Below are 21,926 nucleotides of genomic sequence, written 5' to 3'. Positions count from 1 at the left end.
GGAGGAAGACCCATGGATGGTGTCATCTGAACTGACTGACAGGTGACTTTTTTCTCACCATTGTGAGCAGTCTACAGTGCTTCAATCTCCTATGAAAATGAAAACAAGGAGTTAACCAGGATCTCACAAGTGCACAAAGCCATTCTTTTAAAACATAACATGAAAGTGCTAGCTAGCTGCAATGATAGTGTGTGTGTGTGTGTGTGTGTGTGTGTGTTTGAGAGAGCGTGAGTAATATATCCACTTTACCCTAAGCTGATGCAGGTTTTTCATCAGCCCCTTCATTGATTGAAAGATTCCATCCACATTTTTTATCATGCGCTGCCGTATGCTTGCTCGTGATTGGCAGGGCCTCGTTTCATGCCTCAGCATCTCCAGGTGTGAACGGCCTTTTGGTGACTGGCAAGGCATCTCCTGCCCTTCTTGCTGTGAGGACAATGATGTCACTTTCTGCTTCTGACTGGCAGCCTCTAAAGGATCCAAGGATCCAAGGATCAACAGTCTTAGTGTCCTGACTGGCAGAACACAAAGGGTGCAAAAAAGTTGGTAAATATCTGAGCCTGCTAAAATTCTATTTATAAAAACACCACCACCACCACCAGAAATATACTGTTTAACTATCATAGTGCAACAATGACTGTGTAACGGAGTGTAACAAATTCTTACCATCTTGAAGAGCAGCATCAGCCATTTTAGCTCGTCCTCCCACATAACCCTGCCCACCAGTATGCATGTAGGCTTCTGATTGGTCAGTTGGGATAGCTGTTGATCCTTGCTTGGTGGCTTCACTGCCTCCAGAGGCCGAGGAGATGGTCTTTTCTAACAGGTTCTTCCATCTGTGGAAACATCGCTAAAGCCATCAGGTCCCAATTTCTACAACAGCACAATGTTGTTAAAATCATCTGAACATAAATGGCCTGACACCATAAATGTTATCACAAAACAGACACAGCAGTGCTGACTGGTTGACCTTGATGAGAAGATGGTGGGTCAGAGAGAGACAAAAAAACAAACTCACGTGTTTTTCTCAGAGGAAGTCCCAGCCACCAGCTCGTATATCTGTCTCTCTGATGTACTGATCACATACAAGGCCTTGTTATCTGATAGAGAAGAGCAGGTTGTCAAACAATGTATTCAAACTAACCCACATGCAATTTCTAACTGGCTTCTTAATTTTTTAAAAATAAAATAAAGACATAGTTATTCCAGACCCATTCATCTATTCTGGCTATTCATAGCTGTAAGAATAACTACAAATATACCTGTAGCCACAGATCTGACAAGAGATGAATCCAAGCGAACAACGGGGCAAAAGGGGGTTTTGAGGTCCGTGTTCCTACCCCAAACCCCACCCAGTGAGCGCGCTGGACATCGCAAGATCAAACGGTCACCTGAACCCCTTTGGAGTAGCACCAACATGTCTGAGAGAAGCAGAGCATGAATGTCTGGAACACACACACACACACACACACACACACACACAGAGTGAGAATGGACCTGTCAAGTAATCATTTGCAAGAGGAAAAACAAAAATGTATGCAAGCTTGCACACAGATCACTGAAAGCATCCATTCACATTAAAAGTCCTTGAAACATGTGTATACACACGTATGAACATACAGGCAGATGCAGGTGTACACACACACACACACACACACACACACAGTTATTCAGACCATGTCATGTGTGAGGTAGCAGGGAACCAAATAACTCCAAGTCAGCATAGCACCATGCTCTCAATAGCTGCATTCCCCAGAGTTAACAGTGATTTGTTCAGCTGTGATGATCTCTTACCTATAGCTTTATCTTTGTTAACTTTCCAAGTCAACGGTCCTTCGTGGATCAGTTTTTTAGTGGTCAGGTCCAGATTCTACATAGAAAAAGAATATAGTTAATAATTCATACTCTGGATCAGGTGCTCCAAGACCAGAGAAGCTGTTTGGAAGGCAGATGGTGGATACATAGTAAGGCCGTACCTTGAACTGAGCAGCGACAGGACTGGCCTGCCTCTCCAGAGGGGACAAGTCTAGCCTGCGCTGATAACGGCTGAGCTGTCGCCGGTGCTCCGTCTCCCTGACGACCTCATTGACAGCTCGTAGTATCCCACGGCAGCACGCCTGTGCCCTCAGCAATGGCTGCAGGTCTGGAGAACCAGCTGTTGTGGGGGCACATACTAGTGTTAATCCAGGAGAAAGGGTGTGTGTGCTTGCCTCCTTGGTAAGCTGGTATGTGTGTGTATACTGAAGTGTTTTCATGGTTCAATACATTGTATGTGAGTGTTTCTATACATGCCTTCTGTGTGTCTGATGATGTTATCCAGCAGCAAGGGGTATTTGGTGAGTCTCTGCATCTCAGACACTAGAAGGTCCTTTAACTGTAGTCGGCGGCAGTGAGGGCTGGCTTCACATTCCTAACACACACACACACACACACACGAATGAGCCAAGGACATCTAAGTCCAAATGTGGATTCTGTTGACTGCAACACCAATTTATACCTAAAACAGCATCACTAGAAGTTATGTGCTGCAATAAAAGTCAAATATAAAAGACTGGATAGTCTCCAATTCAAAATATGGGTCAACCAATTCACAACCCAGCCCACTAACAAATATGGCAGAAGCTCTAGTGTTTGTAGGTTTGTCCAAAGGCTTTATACCTCTAAAAAGTGTTACCTGTATAAGGTGCGCGAAACGCGGGTCTTTGCGTTTATTTTTAATGAGCTCCAGTGCCTGACTCTGCTGACTGCACAGGTGAGACACCTGCTCCTGGAACTCCTCTCCTGCAGCGTCTTCAAACTAACACGCACACACACAAACACATTAGCTACTGACATATCAAGTAAAGCAACAAGTATATCCCACACTACACAGAACAACCACTTCATTTTAGACAGCACCAAAAGATGATGTGAACTAGAAAGGGAGTAACACTAGCCAGCTCTCACTCTAGACACCATGATGTCTCCTATGCCTTGAACTATAGGAGAGTCCCTCAGCCTCTTCATGGACTCACACAGATTCGCTGAAACACAAATGCAACACCACAAAACAGAATCTGTTTAAGCGAGCCAGTGTGTATGTGGTTTGTTAGAAAGTTGTGTCAGTGGGCAACAAAACTCTACTTGTGTCATGAAGGCCACCGCAGAAACAACATGTACAGCCTCCAGTCCATACCTGCTCACAGTAATGGCATGGTGCCAATAGCTGATATTGTTCTGTCATTAAATTCCCAGTTTGGGTGGCTTTTACACTTCTTTAATCTTGATTATGATTTAGACACCAAGTAGGCTTCAGAAATTTAGGTTTGAAAACACACTAAGACAAATGGAGCGGATTTGCACGCACGCACACACACGCGCACACAGAGAGACTGACCATGAAGACTGTAGACCTGGGGCAGGTTGGGGAAGATACAGGAAAGTTCTTCGACGGTCAAAAGGTTCCTCATCTTCTGGAAGAACACCTGATCGAGAACCCTGAGAGTCCGCAGGTGAGACGCTTCCGTTGTGAACAGCTCTGAGGAAGAGGATATAGCAAAGTCACTACAATTTCTTACAAACGTTACACAATTCAGAATTCCACATGTTCATGAGTCAGGATAGAATTACCATATGTGCATAATAAATAGAATACTGTATGTTCAAAAGATTTAGTAGCTATTTAGTTTAAGTTAGATCAGTAAATAATTTTTTTTCATTTTACATGTTAACTGTGTACTGGGAGTTGTCTTTTATAGTCAGTTGCTGTGCACCACATTTGCTGTTTTACCATATATGACAGCCTGCCGTTCGATCTCCCGGGAGCCGAGAGAGGCGAGTGTGTGCGGCTCCACTGTCTCCTGCCAGTTCTGACAGTGGACCGTGTCCTCTTCCAAAGGAGGTGCGTCAGGCAACAACGCCAGTGGTGTATCCACACTCCTACAGGAAGAGAAGGAGGCATGGGGAAAGAGAGAAAGAGAGACAGAGCTTCAGCAGCAACTAACTAAGATAAATCAAGGTGATGGATATGGATGTTAAAGAACTGGACAGCAGGTGTGCATGTGTGCTCATTAGCATCAGACTAATGAGGTGTATATAGTTATAATTACATCTCAGTCATGCTCATGGATCTCTGCATCCTGGTGCAAGGCGGTGACATACCTGTCCAGAGTAGATGCTGTAGGCCGGAAATTCATGGCTCAGGAACCTCAGCAGCTCTTCCACTAGTGTGTCTAGTGAAATATGTTCAATGTTGGATGATCTCCTTAGTGTTCGTTTCAGTATCTGTTCATTCAGCTGAAGAACACCTTTTCTGAACGGGTTATCAGACGCAACAATGGTCCTTAAAAAGTCCACATTACCTATTATGATGTAATAAACGGAGGTGTGAGAGCTGCAGTAGTGATCTAAGCCAGTTAGCTAGCTAGCTATGTTCTTGTCCAGACACTTTAATGCCTCATGGCTGGTGCAATGACACAATATTCAACATTTCCTTCTGATTCTACTTTTAATTCTGTGACATTAGCTAAGCAACTATAAAGCTACTCGTCCAAAAATGCCAGTGTCGTTAGACGTATCAAAACGTATCAAACATAGCTTTAGCTAGGCTAGCTAATCAGACCTTCTATGAAACAATCACAACTTAGTAAATTCATAGTTGTTAATCACAGTAAAGTGTTTTTTCTTTTTGTTGTTTGAAAAGAGTTACCTTGTTACCTTGCTAGCTAACAGTTAGCTAGTAACAATGCCATCAAAAGTAGTTCTCCACTGATACAAGATAGCTAAGAGAAGTTTGGCTCGGAATGTGACTGATTGAAAAACAAAAATACATCACAAATAGCGTTATGCAATAATACCTAACGTGCATACATCAAATACAAACAGTCCCCAATGCAAACCTCTTTTACAAGGCAGCTATTTAGCGTCTGCTACTTCTGCAAAACAAACTCAGTCTTGCATGTTAGTGTTAGCTATCCAGCTAGCTAGGCATTGCTCCAGGACAGGTTTTAGTATAGCCAAAATAATTTGATTGCCTGTTAATTTTTTTAAAAGGTTGATGTAGTGATGTGACGTTTTACTAAGCGTGCCCTGATAAAAAGCTAATAAAATAGCTAAGGGCCAGATTCTGTTATATCATTAGTTAATGTCGTGTCCGTTGATGCAGGAAAGAAGAGACAGGAACCAATGCGTTACCCTGTGGCCTTTTATTAATGCAGAGCTCTGGAGATGTCACTTCACAACACAGTGCGAGTGAGATCTAAAGCATAACTTTGCAACAGACAGACTTATATTTCTCTCGCCTTGTGACACTTCTGCTTTTGTGTTTTTCCATCTCAGCCGTCACCTCTGTTTGACCGTCTCGTACACGTGTCTTCTTGCATAATCACACATATGCACGTCTAGGGCATTTCCTGTTATGTCTGGACATACAGTAATTATTTTATTTATTCAAGGATTAGTCCTATTCCATTCTGCGCATTATTCTCTACTAGTGTAAGCTTAGCATTCATTTAATTTCTGAAACCCCACAATTCCCCCTTTTGATCTCTACAAAGAGATCACCAATCACACTCCTTTATTCTGGCATCTCCTGTCTCTACGTCCCTTTCCCCCTGTATCAGTGGCATCATCGTGGTACCCTCATGCACATCTTTCCTTTCTATCATAGCTGAGATTAGTCTAACCATTAACGCCCTAATACATGGAATACAGCAGCACCCGCATGTCACAGCAATTCCCGTGAATGTGGCTAATGAAACCATCAATGACACAATTAAGTCTTTCCACTGACCGAACCGGCTCACCATCCAGGATTCCAACTGGTTGTTTATGCCTGAATTCTCATGCATTTCCTCTGATAGGGTCTTCAAACCATCCAATGCTCTACTAACTGACCCATCCAGAGCGGTATTATTAGGAATGAATGTACAACACATATCCTCAAGCATAGCGCAGACGCCCCCCTTTTCCGCCAACAACATATCTAATGCCATACAATTTTGCACCGCTATCAGTGAGGTTGGTCCCAGCTGATCTCTAAGTCCTTGCACTGCATCCCTAGTCAGGTTGGCTAGCCTGAGGACATTATAATGTACATAGTTAATCCGATCCACATTTTTATTTGGAGTAATGGGGAATAATGCGGAAAGTATCGGAATATTCTCAAATCCCCCTGCTATCTGGTCTGCTAACTTATACCTGTCCGGAACTCCACGAGGTATTTCTATTGCATCTATGTATGTGGGGGTATTCCTTGTTAAATCAAAATGGTTTGCCTTTCGCTTCTGTCTTGCTGCATCAGTTACCGGGTCCCTGTGTAGTTTTTTGCCTATCAGTAATAAAGGAGCTGCTAACCTGACCATGGCGCATGTCCCCTCCGAGTTCTCTGGCATGTTAACAACCAAAGTCATCCTTCCACAATAATCATACAATCCTGCTCGTGCCCATGAACCCACAGACTCGTTCCCAGTGACTGTGCGGTTACACCGCCGGGATGTGCCCCAAGCGTACTTGAGGTGTGCTTGAACTTCTAACGAAGCAAGTGTAGTTCCCCTCCCCCTTTTTGGGTGAAAATAGTCCTGTTCTGGTTCTGTTACTGATGGGGGGGAAAATAACGCTCAAAGTGTCACAATTCTTAGGGTTTCTTTCCTTAGTCAGGCCAATCATGCACACATAACCCTTGGGGTCTTTTTGTGGGAATAGGGGTGCCGGGGTTGTTATAAGTCTGGGTCTTGTGGCTGCACATGCTACACATCCACCAATCTCTACCCCCATTCTGCTTCACCGTCTTGTTCTTAATGTTTTAATCCTTTCCTACTGCCATGCTATTATTTAACCCAAGCGTGACCAAACTGTAAATGGAAACACACAACACAATACACCAACAAATAATCAAACAACACAATTGTCCAGAAGTCATCACTGGTGTTCTGTTCTTCTTACTTCGGGGTCTAAGGGTGGACTACCTTCACCCTTTTGCTCCCGGGGATTATTCTGCCCCTTCTGTGTGGGAGTGAACACCTGACCCGTCCGGGTCAGGTGAGTTAGGTGATGTTTCAGAAAGGTCCCTTGCTGTCTCTTGCAGACTCCTCTGCCGTGACACTGTGGCGGCGCACTGGCTCAGATGAAACCATGTTTCCCCTTTACCCTTCAGGCCTACGGCGTGGCTGGTTCTTTCTGTCACCTGGAATGGACCTGTCCACCTCGGCTCACTCCATTTTCTCTGTCTGCTCCCCGTCCGGTCCCCCTCCTGCGTGGAGAAAGCTGAAACGATACTTTGCAATTCATTAAAGTATGATGTGTGTGTGAGATGTTTTTGTTTTCTCATTTATTGTTAAGGGTCCGTGGGGTCCTGGAAATCCTCGACCTGTCTGCAATTCAAAAGGGGTAAAACCAGTTGTTGCATTTACTGAACATCTCATTTGCATTAATGCCAAAGGGAAGGCGTCAACCCAATTTAATTTTGTCTGTGCACAGATTTTGGCCACTTTGTTTTTCACATTTAGATTCATCCTTTCCACCTTACCTTGAGACTGAGGATGATACACTGCCCCAAATGAATGTTTCAGACCCAGCATTTTCTCTAACTCCTGCAAATTGCGCGCTGTAAAATGAGTGCCATTATCTGATCTCACCTTTCTCGGAAACCCATGGTGAGGAATGTACTGGTTCACCAGGAACTTTACCACTGAAGCACTGTCTTCCCGTTTTGTTGGCCACGCTTCCGTCCACCCTGTGTAGTTGTCTACGCGCATCAATACGTACGTGTACCCCTGTGCTGAGTCCACCATGTCTGTGTAGTCATTTACTATCTCTTCCCCTGGTGTTAATGACAACGGATACTTACAGGGTGCCACCTTAATTGTAGGTTTGGGATTGTACTGTTGACATACTCTACATGTCCCCTGCACTTTATGATAGCTACTCTTTCTGGTCCCTGCAAGGCCTTTGCCAGCTCCCTCATTTCTGCCTCATGTTTAATTGGTTTGTTTCCCGCTGTCCTAAACCCTGCTCTCATCCATTGTCTTAGCTCCACATGTGCTGCCCCTACCGTGTAAGCAGAGTCAGTATAAATATTCACTTCCTTGCCCTTTGCTAACTTCAAGGCCTCCACTACTGCCATTACCTCAGCTCGCTGTGCTGATTGCTAACCTTTCAGCCTTTCTGCTTTCACCGTCCAAAATTCATCTACTTCTCCCTGTGTTTCTGCCACCACTGCACACCCTGCTTTTATATCCCCGTATGGTCCTCTAAATCCACATCCATCGGTGAACATGTTCCCTGCTCCTGGAATTGGTTCTCCTTCTAGGTCTGGTCTCACCTTCTCCTGCTTTTTGACTTCCTGTTCGCACTGATGAGGCTCTTCTCCTCCCATCATGTCTGCCATGTTGATTCGTTCATGCGTGTACGTGATGTGTGGTGCTTCCAAAATTTTGCTGATCCTCTGTTGCCTTAGTGCTGTCAAGGCGAAGGCTTGTGAGTTCACGTATGCTATTACACTGTGTGTGGTTAGTACCGTGATTGGATGTCCCATTACCAGATGCGCTGTTTTCTGTATGGCTTTAGCCACTCCTGCTACATGTTGGGTGCATGTTGGGTGTCTTTTTTCCATGTTGTCTAGCTGTGTGCTCACATGCATGAGTACTTGTCTCTCTCTCCCTTTCTTAGCTCACAATCTGATTCCAGTTTTTTCAGTCCTATCAGGTAACATGGAAAGGATCCACTTCCAATCCATGTAGACTCTCCTCTGGTGTCCCCCAGGGCTCAGTATTAGGCCCTCTTCTCTTTGTATACCTGTTCTCTTGGTGATGTAATATCTTCTCATGGCTTTTCCTACCACTGCTATGCTGATGACACCCAATTATTTCTTTCTTTCCCACCCTCCGATACGCAGGTCTCCAGACTTATCTCAGCATGCTTGACTGACATTGTGTCATGGATGACAGCCACCACTTGAGGCTCAACCCCAGTAAAGCCGAGCTTATGTACATCGAGAACTCCCTGGTATCACTATCTGAAGCTGCTCGTAGCCTGGGCATAACTTTGGACAACCAGTTGTCATTCTCTACTCATATTTCAAATCTGACCTGGTCTTGCAGATTTCTCCTTTGTAGCATACGAAGGATTCGGCCCTTTCTTTCACAGGAAGCTGCCCAGGTAATTGTGCAGTCTTTTGTAATCTCAAAGCTAAGCTACTGCAACTCGCTACTTGCTGGTCTTCCTCTAAGAGCCATCAGCCCTCTACAGCTTGTCCATAATGCAGCTGCATCACTGGTCTTCAATCTTCCTAAATTCATATGTCACTCCACTGCTGCGCTCACTTCATTGGCAGTATGAAGTAACTGACCACATCAGATTTGAAATCTTGATGCTTGCATACAAAGCCAAAAATGGACCAGCCGCTCTATACATTTTGTCAATTGTCAAAGCCCGGTCCACATTCACCCCAAAATCCAATTACACCAACGACCCTCAAAACAGTCCCAACACATGGGAGTGGGAAAGCCACACAGGATAGAGGGCCATTCTTCCTTCTCCCTTTCACAGGTTAGTTTATAAAAGGGAAATGTGATGGCATAATCTAGCATTAGGCTATTAGCATCCAGATGCAGCTAGATTAAGGTAGAACCTGGTCCTTAACACTGATCTTGGACAATTTCATTCTTTTTTGAACCATAACATTAGCCATTATACAACAAAGGCCAAACTGGAGTCAGTGTAAAGGAGCCACTTCTACCAACATCTTAACAGATCAAAGTATAAATCCTTTCATATGTGTCAAAAACCAACCCTGGCATCACTGAGCCATTTCAAGAGGTGAGGGACGAGCTTCACAGTATTTACACTACACAGAAGGTGCCCCTTCATAGGTAATGACATGATATCAGACAACAAATATGTTCCTTTTTGTTCCCTGCAATGTTGACAGGAGTCAGTCCAGAACAGGGCTGCACAAATAAGTATACAGTAATGAGCAGTGAAGATGATGTCTTGCCACAACACAATGGCAATCCCAGTACGCCCTGCCTTATCCATTGTGCGTAAAGAGAGGCCAAACCTTTATTTTCTATTCTGTAGAACGCTTAAAGAAATAAAATAAACTCCTTCCACACTCTTTATTCTTTGCTCTCGCATAGTGTTAATTTATAAAATAAAGGATACAACATAGACATATGATGATATTAATGCAAAATACTCTCTTGGAGCCCATGTGTCTTGCAGGGGTCCCAGTGAAAAAGAACCTGAATGTGTTTAAGTCACCCATCCACACATTCCATAAGGCGAAGAGAGCCACAATCTTGGGTCAAGTTGACATGGGCTGATTATGGGTCCTCGAGCAAAATGGCACCTGTTGGGTTGCCAGTTTGTCACTGATGACGTGAGTGAGTATTAACATACATGTATTGGGTAAAGTGCTTGGGGGGGGGTCCCTTTAATGGGCAGATTCATTTCCTCAGCCATACATTTTCAGTCTCATTTTAGTTCCATTTCTTCATCTTCATTGACTAATTTTTTTTTTTAAACTGTCACCTCAGTTCCCTTGTTCCAACTTTAGCTTTACCTAATAAAACAAAAAACACCTCACATATCTGGACTTTCATTTGAATGCTTTTTATTCCAACTCGGTGCATGAGCTGAAGGTTCGTCTGTCCTGTCTCTCTTCTCAGTTGCAGACAATACAATATTTGCAGGTTTCTCCCAGGAGAAAGGCATGCTGGGATTCTAGTAAAGAGCTACACAGGATGTATGAAATGGCAGGAATGCCACACCCTTAGTATGTGTGTGTTCATGTTTCAAATGTGTAAGTAAAACTCTTTACAATGTCTCGTGTAATAAATCAAAATCCTGTAGAATGGATCTTGGGCTGAACTGGTTCTGTTGGCCCTTCTTCGGTACCTAAACAGGTTGGAAAGATGACCATACAATTGCCACAGTCTGCAGGGGTAGTACACCATAAGCAACATAATTACATCAACTCCAAAATCAATACTAAACATTATTCAAATAAATACATAAAATTCTTAAAGTTAAAATTGGGAATTGCTACAGGTTTGAAGGCCAGTTTTCAGTCTGGCAATAGCAAGACCCAAGATCTGCGGTGATGTTTTAATATTCAACTGTGTGCTCCATTTAAACTCAACCCCAAATTATTCTAGTGATTCCAGACTAGATCTTTTTGTTTGGTACAATCAAAAAGAATTGTGGTACAGCATTAAACAGGTTTAGCCCCAGTATTTATAAATGGCTTCTTTGACACACTTACCATCGCTCGACCCAAGATAAATAGATGGTGTCCTGATAATGGAGGAAGACCCATGGATGGTGTCATCTGAACTGACTGACAGGTGACTTTTTTCTCACCATTGTGAGCAGTCTACAGTGCTTCAATCTCCTATGAAAATGAAAACAAGGAGTTAACCAGGATCTCACAAGTGCACAAAGCCATTCTTTTAAAACATAACATGAAAGTGCTAGCTAGCTGCAATGATAGTGTGTGTGTGTGTGTGTTTGAGAGAGCGTGAGTAATATATCCACTTTACCCTAAGCTGATGCAGGTTTTTCATCAGCCCCTTCATTGATTGAAAGATTCCATCCACATTTTTTATCATGCGCTGCCGTATGCTTGCTCGTGATTGGCAGGGCCTCGTTTCATGCCTCAGCATCTCCAGGTGTGAACGGCCTTTTGGTGACTGGCAAGGCATCTCCTGCCCTTCTTGCTGTGAGGACAATGATGTCACTTTCTGCTTCTGACTGGCAGCCTCTAAAGGATCCAAGGATCCAAGGATCAACAGTCTTAGTGTCCTGACTGGCAGAACACAAAGGGTGCAAAAAAGTTGGTAAATATCTGAGCCTGCTAAAATTCTATTTATAAAAACACCACCACCACCACCACCAGAAATATACTGTTTAACTATCATAGTGCAACAATGACTGTGTAACGGAGTGTAACAAATTCTTACCATCTTGAAGAGCAGCATCAGCCATTTTAGCTCGTCCTCCCACATAACCCTGCCCACCAGTATGCATGTAGGCTTCTGATTGGTCAGTTGGGATAGCTGTTGATCCTTGCTTGGTGGCTTCACTGCCTCCAGAGGCCGAGGAGATGGTCTTTTCTAACAGGTTCTTCCATCTGTGGAAACATCGCTAAAGCCATCAGGTCCCAATTTCTACAACAGCACAATGTTGTTAAAATCATCTGAACATAAATGGCCTGACACCATAAATGTTATCACAAAACAGACACAGCAGTGCTGACTGGTTGACCTTGATGAGAAGATGGTGGGTCAGAGAGAGACAAAAAAACAAACTCACGTGTTTTTCTCAGAGGAAGTCCCAGCCACCAGCTCGTATATCTGTCTCTCTGATGTACTGATCACATACAAGGCCTTGTTATCTGATAGAGAAGAGCAGGTTGTCAAACAATGTATTCAAACTAACCCACATGCAATTTCTAACTGGCTTCTTAATTTTTTAAAAATAAAATAAAGACATAGTTATTCCAGACCCATTCATCTATTCTGGCTATTCATAGCTGTAAGAATAACTACAAATATACCTGTAGCCACAGATCTGACAAGAGATGAATCCAAGCGAACAACGGGGCAAAAGGGGGTTTTGAGGTCCGTGTTCCTACCCCAAACCCCACCCAGTGAGCGCGCTGGACATCGCAAGATCAAACGGTCACCTGAACCCCTTTGGAGTAGCACCAACATGTCTGAGAGAAGCAGAGCATGAATGTCTGGAACACACACACACACACAGAGTGAGAATGGACCTGTCAAGTAATCATTTGCAAGAGGAAAAACAAAAATGTATGCAAGCTTGCACACAGATCACTGAAAGCATCCATTCACATTAAAAGTCCTTGAAACATGTGTATACACACGTATGAACATACAGGCAGATGCAGGTGTACACACACACACACACACACACACACACACACAGTTATTCAGACCATGTCATGTGTGAGGTAGCAGGGAACCAAATAACACCAAGTCAGCATAGCACCATGCTCTCAATAGCTGCATTCCCCAGAGTTAACAGTGATTTGTTCAGCTGTGATGATCTCTTACCTATAGCTTTATCTTTGTTAACTTTCCAAGTCAACGGTCCTTCGTGGATCAGTTTTTTAGTGGTCAGGTCCAGATTCTACATAGAAAAAGAATATAGTTAATAATTCATACTCTGGATCAGGTGCTCCAAGACCAGAGAAGCTGTTTGGAAGGCAGATGGTGGATACATAGTAAGGCCGTACCTTGAACTGAGCAGCGACAGGACTGGCCTGCCTCTCCAGAGGGGACAAGTCTAGCCTGCGCTGATAACGGCTGAGCTGTCGCCGGTGCTCCGTCTCCCTGACGACCTCATTGACAGCTCGTAGTATCCCACGGCAGCACGCCTGTGCCCTCAGCAATGGCTGCAGGTCTGGAGAACCAGCTGTTGTGGGGGCACATACTAGTGTTAATCCAGGAGAAAGGGTGTGTGTGCTTGCCTCCTTGGTAAGCTGGTATGTGTGTGTATACTGAAGTGTTTTCATGGTTCAATACATTGTATGTGAGTGTTTCTATACATGCCTTCTGTGTGTCTGATGATGTTATCCAGCAGCAAGGGGTATTTGGTGAGTCTCTGCATCTCAGACACTAGAAGGTCCTTTAACTGTAGTCGGCGGCAGTGAGGGCTGGCTTCACATTCCTAACACACACACACACACACACACGAATGAGCCAAGGACATCTAAGTCCAAATGTGGATTCTGTTGACTGCAACACCAATTTATACCTAAAACAGCATCACTAGAAGTTATGTGCTGCAATAAAAGTCAAATCTAAAAGACTGGATAGTCTCCAATTCAAAATATGGGTCAACCAATTCACAAACCAGCCCACTAACAAATATGGCAGAAGCTCTAGTGTTTGTAGGTTTGTCCAAAGGCTTTATACCTCTAAAAAGTGTTACCTGTATAAGGTGCGCGAAACGCGGGTCTTTGCGTTTATTTTTAATGAGCTCCAGTGCCTGACTCTGCTGACTGCACAGGTGAGACACCTGCTCCTGGAACTCCTCTCCTGCAGCGTCTTCAAACTAACACGCACACACACAAACACATTAGCTACTGACATATCAAGTAAAGCAACAAGTATATCCCACACTACACAGAACAACCACTTCATTTTAGACAGCACCAAAAGATGATGTGAACTAGAAAGGGAGTAACACTAGCCAGCTCTCACTCTAGACACCATGATGTCTCCTATGCCTTGAACTATAGGAGAGTCCCTCAGCCTCTTCATGGACTCACACAGATTCGCTGAAACACAAATGCAACACCACAAAACAGAATCTGTTTAAGCGAGCCAGTGTGTATGTGGTTTGTTAGAAAGTTGTGTCAGTGGGCAACAAAACTCTACTTGTGTCATGAAGGCCACCGCAGAAACAACATGTACAGCCTCCAGTCCATACCTGCTCACAGTAATGGCATGGTGCCAATAGCTGATATTGTTCTGTCATTAAATTCCCAGTTTGGGTGGCTTTTACACTTCTTTAATCTTGATTATGATTTAGACACCAAGTAGGCTTCAGAAATTTAGGTTTGAAAACACACTAAGACAAATGGAGCGGATTTGCACGCACGCACACACACGCGCACACAGAGAGACTGACCATGAAGACTGTAGACCTGGGGCAGGTTGGGGAAGATACAGGAAAGTTCTTCGACGGTCAAAAGGTTCCTCATCTTCTGGAAGAACACCTGATCGAGAACCCTGAGAGTCCGCAGGTGAGACGCTTCCGTTGTGAACAGCTCTGAGGAAGAGGATATAGCAAAGTCACTACAATTTCTTACAAACGTTACACAATTCAGAATTCCACATGTTCATGAGTCAGGATAGAATTACCATATGTGCATAATAAATAGAATACTGTATGTTCAAAAGATTTAGTAGCTATTTAGTTTAAGTTAGATCAGTAAATAATTTTTTTTCATTTTACATGTTAACTGTGTACTGGGAGTTGTCTTTTATAGTCAGTTGCTGTGCACCACATTTGCTGTTTTACCATATATGACAGCCTGCCGTTCGATCTCCCGGGAGCCGAGAGAGGCGAGTGTGTGCGGCTCCACTGTCTCCTGCCAGTTCTGACAGTGGACCGTGTCCTCTTCCAAAGGAGGTGCATCAGGCAACAACGCCAGTGGTGTATCCACACTCCTACAGGAAGAGAAGGAGGCATGGGGAAAGAGAGAAAGAGAGACAGAGCTTCAGCAGCAACTAACTAAGATAAATCAAGGTGATGGATATGGATGTTAAAGAACTGGACAGCAGGTGTGCATGTGTGCTCATTAGCATCAGACTAATGAGGTGTATATAGTTATAATTACATCTCAGTCATGCTCATGGATCTCTGCATCCTGGTGCAAGGCGGTGACATACCTGTCCAGAGTAGATGCTGTAGGCCGGAAATTCATGGCTCAGGAACCTCAGCAGCTCTTCCACTAGTGTGTCTAGTGAAATATGTTCAATGTTGGATGATCTCCTTAGTGTTCGTTTCAGTATCTGTTCATTCAGCTGAAGAACACCTTTTCTGAACGGGTTATCAGACGCAACAATGGTCCTTAAAAAGTCCACATTACCTATTATGATGTAATAAACGGAGGTGTGAGAGCTGCAGTAGTGATCTAAGCCAGTTAGCTAGCTAGCTATGTTCTTGTCCAGACACTTTAATGCCTCATGGCTGGTGCAATGACACAATATTCAACATTTCCTTCTGATTCTACTTTTAATTCTGTGACATTAGCTAAGCAACTATAAAGCTACTCGTCCAAAAATGCCAGTGTCGTTAGACGTATCAAAACGTATCAAACATAGCTTTAGCTAGGCTAGCTAATCAGACCTTCTATGAAACAATCACAACTTAGTAAATTCATAGTTGTTAATCACAGTAAAGTGTTTTTTCTTTTTGTTGTTTGAAAAGAGTTACCTTGTTACCTTGCTAGCTAACAGTTAGCTAGTAACAATGCCATCAAAAGTAGTTCTCCACTGATACAAGATAGCTAAGAGAAGTTTGGCTCGGAATGTGACTGATTGAAAAACAAAAATACATCACAAATAGCGTTATGCAATAATACCTAACGTGCATACATCAAATACAAACAGTCCCCAATGCAAACCTCTTTTACAAGGCAGCTATTTAGCGTCTGCTACTTCTGCAAAACAAACTCAGTCTTGCATGTTAGTGTTAGCTATCCAGCTAGCTAGGCATTGCTCCAGGACAGGTTTTAGTATAGCCAAAATAATTTGATTGCCTGTTAATTTTTTTAAAAGGTTGATGTAGTGATGTGACGTTTTACTAAGCGTGCCCTGATAAAAAGCTAATAAAATAGCTAAGGGCCAGATTCTGTTATATCATTAGTTAATGTCGTGTCCGTTGATGCAGGAAAGAAGAGACAGGAACCAATGCGTTACCCTGTGGCCTTTTATTAATGCAGAGCTCTGGAGATGTCACTTCACAACACAGTGCGAGTGAGATCTAACGCATAACTTTGTAACAGACAGACTTATATTTCTCTCGCCTTGTGACACTTCTGCTTTTGTGTTTTTCCATCTCAGCCGTCACCTCTGTTTGACCGTCTCGTACACGTGTCTTCTTGCATAATCACACATATGCACGTCTAGGGCATTTCCTGTTATGTCTGGACATACAGTAATTATTTTATTTATTCAAGGATTAGTCCTATTCCATTCTGCGCATTATTCTCTACTAGTGTAAGCTTAGCATTCATTTAATTTCTGAAACCCCACAATTCCCCCTTTTGATCTCTACAAAGAGATCACCAATCACACTCCTTTATTCTGGCATCTCCTGTCTCTACGTCCCTTTCCCCCTGTATCAGTGGCATCATCGTGGTACACTCATGCACATCATTCCTTTCTATCATAGCTGAGATTAGTCTAACCATTAACGCCCTAATACATGGAATACAGCAGCACCCGCATGTCACAGCAATTCCCGTGAATGTGGCTAATGAAACCATCAATGACACAATTAAGTCTTTCCACTGACCGAACCGGCTCACCATCCAGGATTCCAACTGGTTGTTTATGCCTGAATTCTCATGCATTTCCTCTGATAGGGTCTTCAAACCATCCAATGCTCTACTAACTGACCCATCCGGAGCGGTATTATTAGGAATGAATGTACAACACATATCCTCAAGCATAGCGCAGACGCCCCCCTTTTCCGCCAACAACATATCTAATGCCATACAATTTTGCACCGCTATCAGTGAGGTTGGTCCCAGCTGATCTCTAAGTCCTTGCACTGCATCCCTAGTCAGGTTGGCTAGCCTGAGGACATTATAATGTACATAGTTAATCCGATCCACATTTTTATTTGGAGTAATGGGGAATAATGCGGAAAGTATCGGAATATTCTCAAATCCCCCTGCTATCTGGTCTGCTAACTTATACCTGTCCGGAACTCCACGAGGTATTTCTATTGCATCTATGTATGTGGGGGTATTCCTTGTTAAATCAAAATGGTTTGCCTTTCGCTTCTGTCTTGCTGCATCAGTTACCGGGTCCCTGTGTAGTTTTTTGCCTATCAGTAATAAAGGAGCTGCTAACCTGACCATGGCGCATGTCCCCTCCGAGTTCTCTGGCATGTTAACAACCAAAGTCATCCTTCCACAATAATCATACAATCCTGCTCGTGCCCATGAACCCACAGACTCGTTCCCAGTGACTGTGCGGTTACACCGCCGGGATGTGCCCCAAGCGTACTTGAGGTGTGCTTGAACTTCTAACGAAGCAAGTGTAGTTCCCCTCCCCCTTTTTGGGTGAAAATAGTCCTGTTCTGGTTCTGTTACTGATGGGGGGGAAAATAACGCTCAAAGTGTCACAATTCTTAGGGTTTCTTTCCTTAGTCAGGCCAATCATGCACACATAACCCTTGGGGTCTTTTTGTGGGAATAGGGGTGCCGGGGTTGTTATAAGTCTGGGTCTTGTGGCTGCACATGCTACACATCCACCAATCTCTACCCCCATTCTGCTTCACCGTCTTGTTCTTAATGTTTTAATCCTTTCCTACTGCCATGCTATTATTTAACCCAAGCGTGACCAAACTGTAAATGGAAACACACAACACAATACACCAACAAATAATCAAACAACACAATTGTCCAGAAGTCATCACTGGTGTTCTGTTCTTCTTACTTCGGGGTCTAAGGGTGGACTACCTTCACCCTTTTGCTCCCGGGGATTATTCTGCCCCTTCTGTGTGGGAGTGAACACCTGACCCGTCCGGGTCAGGTGAGTTAGGTGATGTTTCAGAAAGGTCCCTTGCTGTCTCTTGCAGACTCCTCTGCCGTGACACTGTGGCGGCGCACTGGCTCAGATGAAACCATGTTTCCCCTTTACCCTTCAGGCCTACGGCGTGGCTGGTTCTTTCTGTCACCTGGAATGGACCTGTCCACCTCGGCTCACTCCATTTTCTCTGTCTGCTCCCCGTCCGGTCCCCCTCCTGCGTGGAGAAAGCTGAAACGATACTTTGCAATTCATTAAAGTATGATGTGTGTGTGAGATGTTTTTGTTTTCTCATTTATTGTTAAGGGTCCGTGGGGTCCTGGAAATCCTCGACCTGTCTGCAATTCAAAAGGGGTAAAACCAGTTGTTGCATTTACTGAACATCTCATTTGCATTAATGCCAAAGGGAAGGCGTCAACCCAATTTAATTTTGTCTGTGCACAGATTTTGGCCACTTTGTTTTTCACATTTAGATTCATCCTTTCCACCTTACCTTGAGACTGAGGATGATACACTGCCCCAAATGAATGTTTCAGACCCAGCATTTTCTCTAACTCCTGCAAATTGCGCGCTGTAAAATGAGTGCCATTATCTGATCTCACCTTTCTCGGAAACCCATGGTGAGGAATGTACTGGTTCACCAGGAACTTTACCACTGAAGCACTGTCTTCCCGTTTTGTTGGCCACGCTTCCGTCCACCCTGTGTAGTTGTCTACGCGCATCAATACGTACGTGTACCCCTGTGCTGAGTCCACCATGTCTGTGTAGTCATTTACTATCTCTTCCCCTGGTGTTAATGACAACGGATACTTACAGGGTGCCACCTTAATTGTAGGTTTGGGATTGTACTGTTGACATACTCTACATGTCCCCTGCACTTTATGATAGCTACTCTTTCTGGTCCCTGCAAGGCCTTTGCCAGCTCCCTCATTTCTGCCTCATGTTTAATTGGTTTGTTTCCCGCTGTCCTAAACCCTGCTCTCATCCATTGTCTTAGCTCCACATGTGCTGCCCCTACCGTGTAAGCAGAGTCAGTATAAATATTCACTTCCTTGCCCTTTGCTAACTTCAAGGCCTCCACTACTGCCATTACCTCAGCTCGCTGTGCTGATTGCTAACCTTTCAGCCTTTCTGCTTTCACCGTCCAAAATTCATCTACTTCTCCCTGTGTTTCTGCCACCACTGCACACCCTGCTTTTATATCCCCGTATGGTCCTCTAAATCCACATCCATCGGTGAACATGTTCCCTGCTCCTGGAATTGGTTCTCCTTCTAGGTCTGGTCTCACCTTCTCCTGCTTTTTGACTTCCTGTTCGCACTGATGAGGCTCTTCTCCTCCCATCATGTCTGCCATGTTGATTCGTTCATGCGTGTACGTGATGTGTGGTGCTTCCAAAATTTTGCTGATCCTCTGTTGCCTTAGTGCTGTCAAGGCGAAGGCTTGTGAGTTCACGTATGCTATTACACTGTGTGTGGTTAGTACCGTGATTGGATGTCCCATTACCAGATGCGCTGTTTTCTGTATGGCTTTAGCCACTCCTGCTGCATGTTGGGTGCATGTTGGGTGTCTTTTTTCCATGTTGTCTAGCTGTGTGCTCACATGCATGAGTACTTGTCTCTCTCTCCCTTTCTTAGCTCACAATCTGATTCCAGTTTTTTCAGTCCTATCAGGTAACATGGAAAGGATCCACTTCCAATCCATGTAGACTCTCCTCTGGTGTCCCCCAGGGCTCAGTATTAGGCCCTCTTCTCTTTGTATGCCTGTTCTCTTGGTGATGTAATATCTTCTCATGGCTTTTCCTACCACTGCTATGCTGATGACACCCAATTATTTCTTTCTTTCCCACCCTCCGATACGCAGGTCTCCAGACTTATCTCAGCATGCTTGACTGACATTGTGTCATGGATGACAGCCACCACTTGAGGCTCAACCCCAGTAAAGCCGAGCTTATGTACATCGAGAACTCCCTGGTATCACTATCTGAAGCTGCTCGTAGCCTGGGCATAACTTTGGACAACCAGTTGTCATTCTCTACTCATATTTCAAATCTGACCTGGTCTTGCAGATTTCTCCTTTGTAGCATACGAAGGATTCGGCCCTTTCTTTCACAGGAAGCTGCCCAGGTAATTGTGCAGTCTTTTGTAATCTCAAAGCTAAGCTACTGCAACTCGCTACTTGCTGGTCTTCCTCTAAGAGCCATCAGCCCTCTACAGCTTGTCCATAATGCAGCTGCATCACTGGTCTTCAATCTTCCTAAATTCATATGTCACTCCACTGCTGCGCTCACTTCATTGGCAGTATGAAGTAACTGACCACATCAGATTTGAAATCTTGATGCTTGCATACAAAGCCAAAAATGGACCAGCCGCTCTATACATTTTGTCAATTGTCAAAGCCCGGTCCACATTCACCCCAAAATCCAATTACACCAACGACCCTCAAAACAGTCCCAACACATGGGAGTGGGAAAGCCACACAGGATAGAGGGCCATTCTTCCTTCTCCCTTTCACAGGTTAGTTTATAAAAGGGAAATGTGATGGCATAATCTAGCATTGGGCTATTAGCATCCAGATGCAGCTAGATTAAGGTAGAACCTGGTCCTTAACACTGATCTTGGACAATTTCATTCTTTTTTGAACCATAACATTAGCCATTATACAACAAAGGCCAAACTGGAGTCAGTGTAAAGGAGCCACTTCTACCAACATCTTAACAGATCAAAGTATAAATCCTTTCATATGTGTCAAAAACCAACCCTGGCATCACTGAGCCATTTCAAGAGGTGAGGGACGAGCTTCACAGTATTTACACTACACAGAAGGTGCCCCTTCATAGGTAATGACATGATATCAGACAACAAATATGTTCCTTTTTGTTCCCTGCAATGTTGACAGGAGTCAGTCCAGAACAGGGCTGCACAAATAAGTATACAGTAATGAGCAGTGAAGATGATGTCTTGCCACAACACAATGGCAATCCCAGTACGCCCTGCCTTATCCATTGTGCGTAAAGAGAGGCCAAACCTTTATTTTCTATTCTGTAGAACGCTGAAAGAAATAAAATAAACTCCTTCCACACTCTTTATTCTTTGCTCTCGCATAGTGTTAATTTATAAAATAAAGGATACAACATAGACATATGATGATATTAATGCAAAATACTCTCTTGGAGCCCATGTGTCTTGCAGGGGTCCCAGTGAAAAAGAACCTGAATTTGTTTAAGTCACCCATCCACACATTCCATAAGGCGAAGAGAGCCACAATCTTGGGTCAAGTTGACATGGGCTGATTATGGGTCCTCGAGCAAAATGGCACCTGTTGGGTTGCCAGTTTGTCACTGATGACATGAGTGAGTATTAACATACATGTATTGGGTAAAGTGCTTGGGGGGGGGTCCCTTTAATGGGCAGATTCATTTCCTCAGCCATACATTTTCAGTCTCATTTTAGTTCCATTTCTTCATCTTCATTGACTAATTTTTTTTTTAAACTGTCACCTCAGTTCCCTTGTTCCAACTTTAGCTTTACCTAATAAAAAAAAAAACACCTCACATATCTGGACTTTCATTTGAATGCTTTTTATTCCAACTCGGTGCATGAGCTGAAGGTTCGTCTGTCCTGTCCCTCTTCTCAGTTGCAGACAATACAATATTT

The sequence above is a fragment of the Electrophorus electricus genome, unplaced genomic scaffold, assembly GCF_041902795.1.
Source record: "Electrophorus electricus isolate QZ-2024a unplaced genomic scaffold, ASM4190279v1 Scaffold138, whole genome shotgun sequence".
Lineage (NCBI taxonomy): Eukaryota > Metazoa > Chordata > Actinopteri > Gymnotiformes > Gymnotidae > Electrophorus > Electrophorus electricus.
This window is presented reverse-complemented; position numbering follows the sequence as displayed.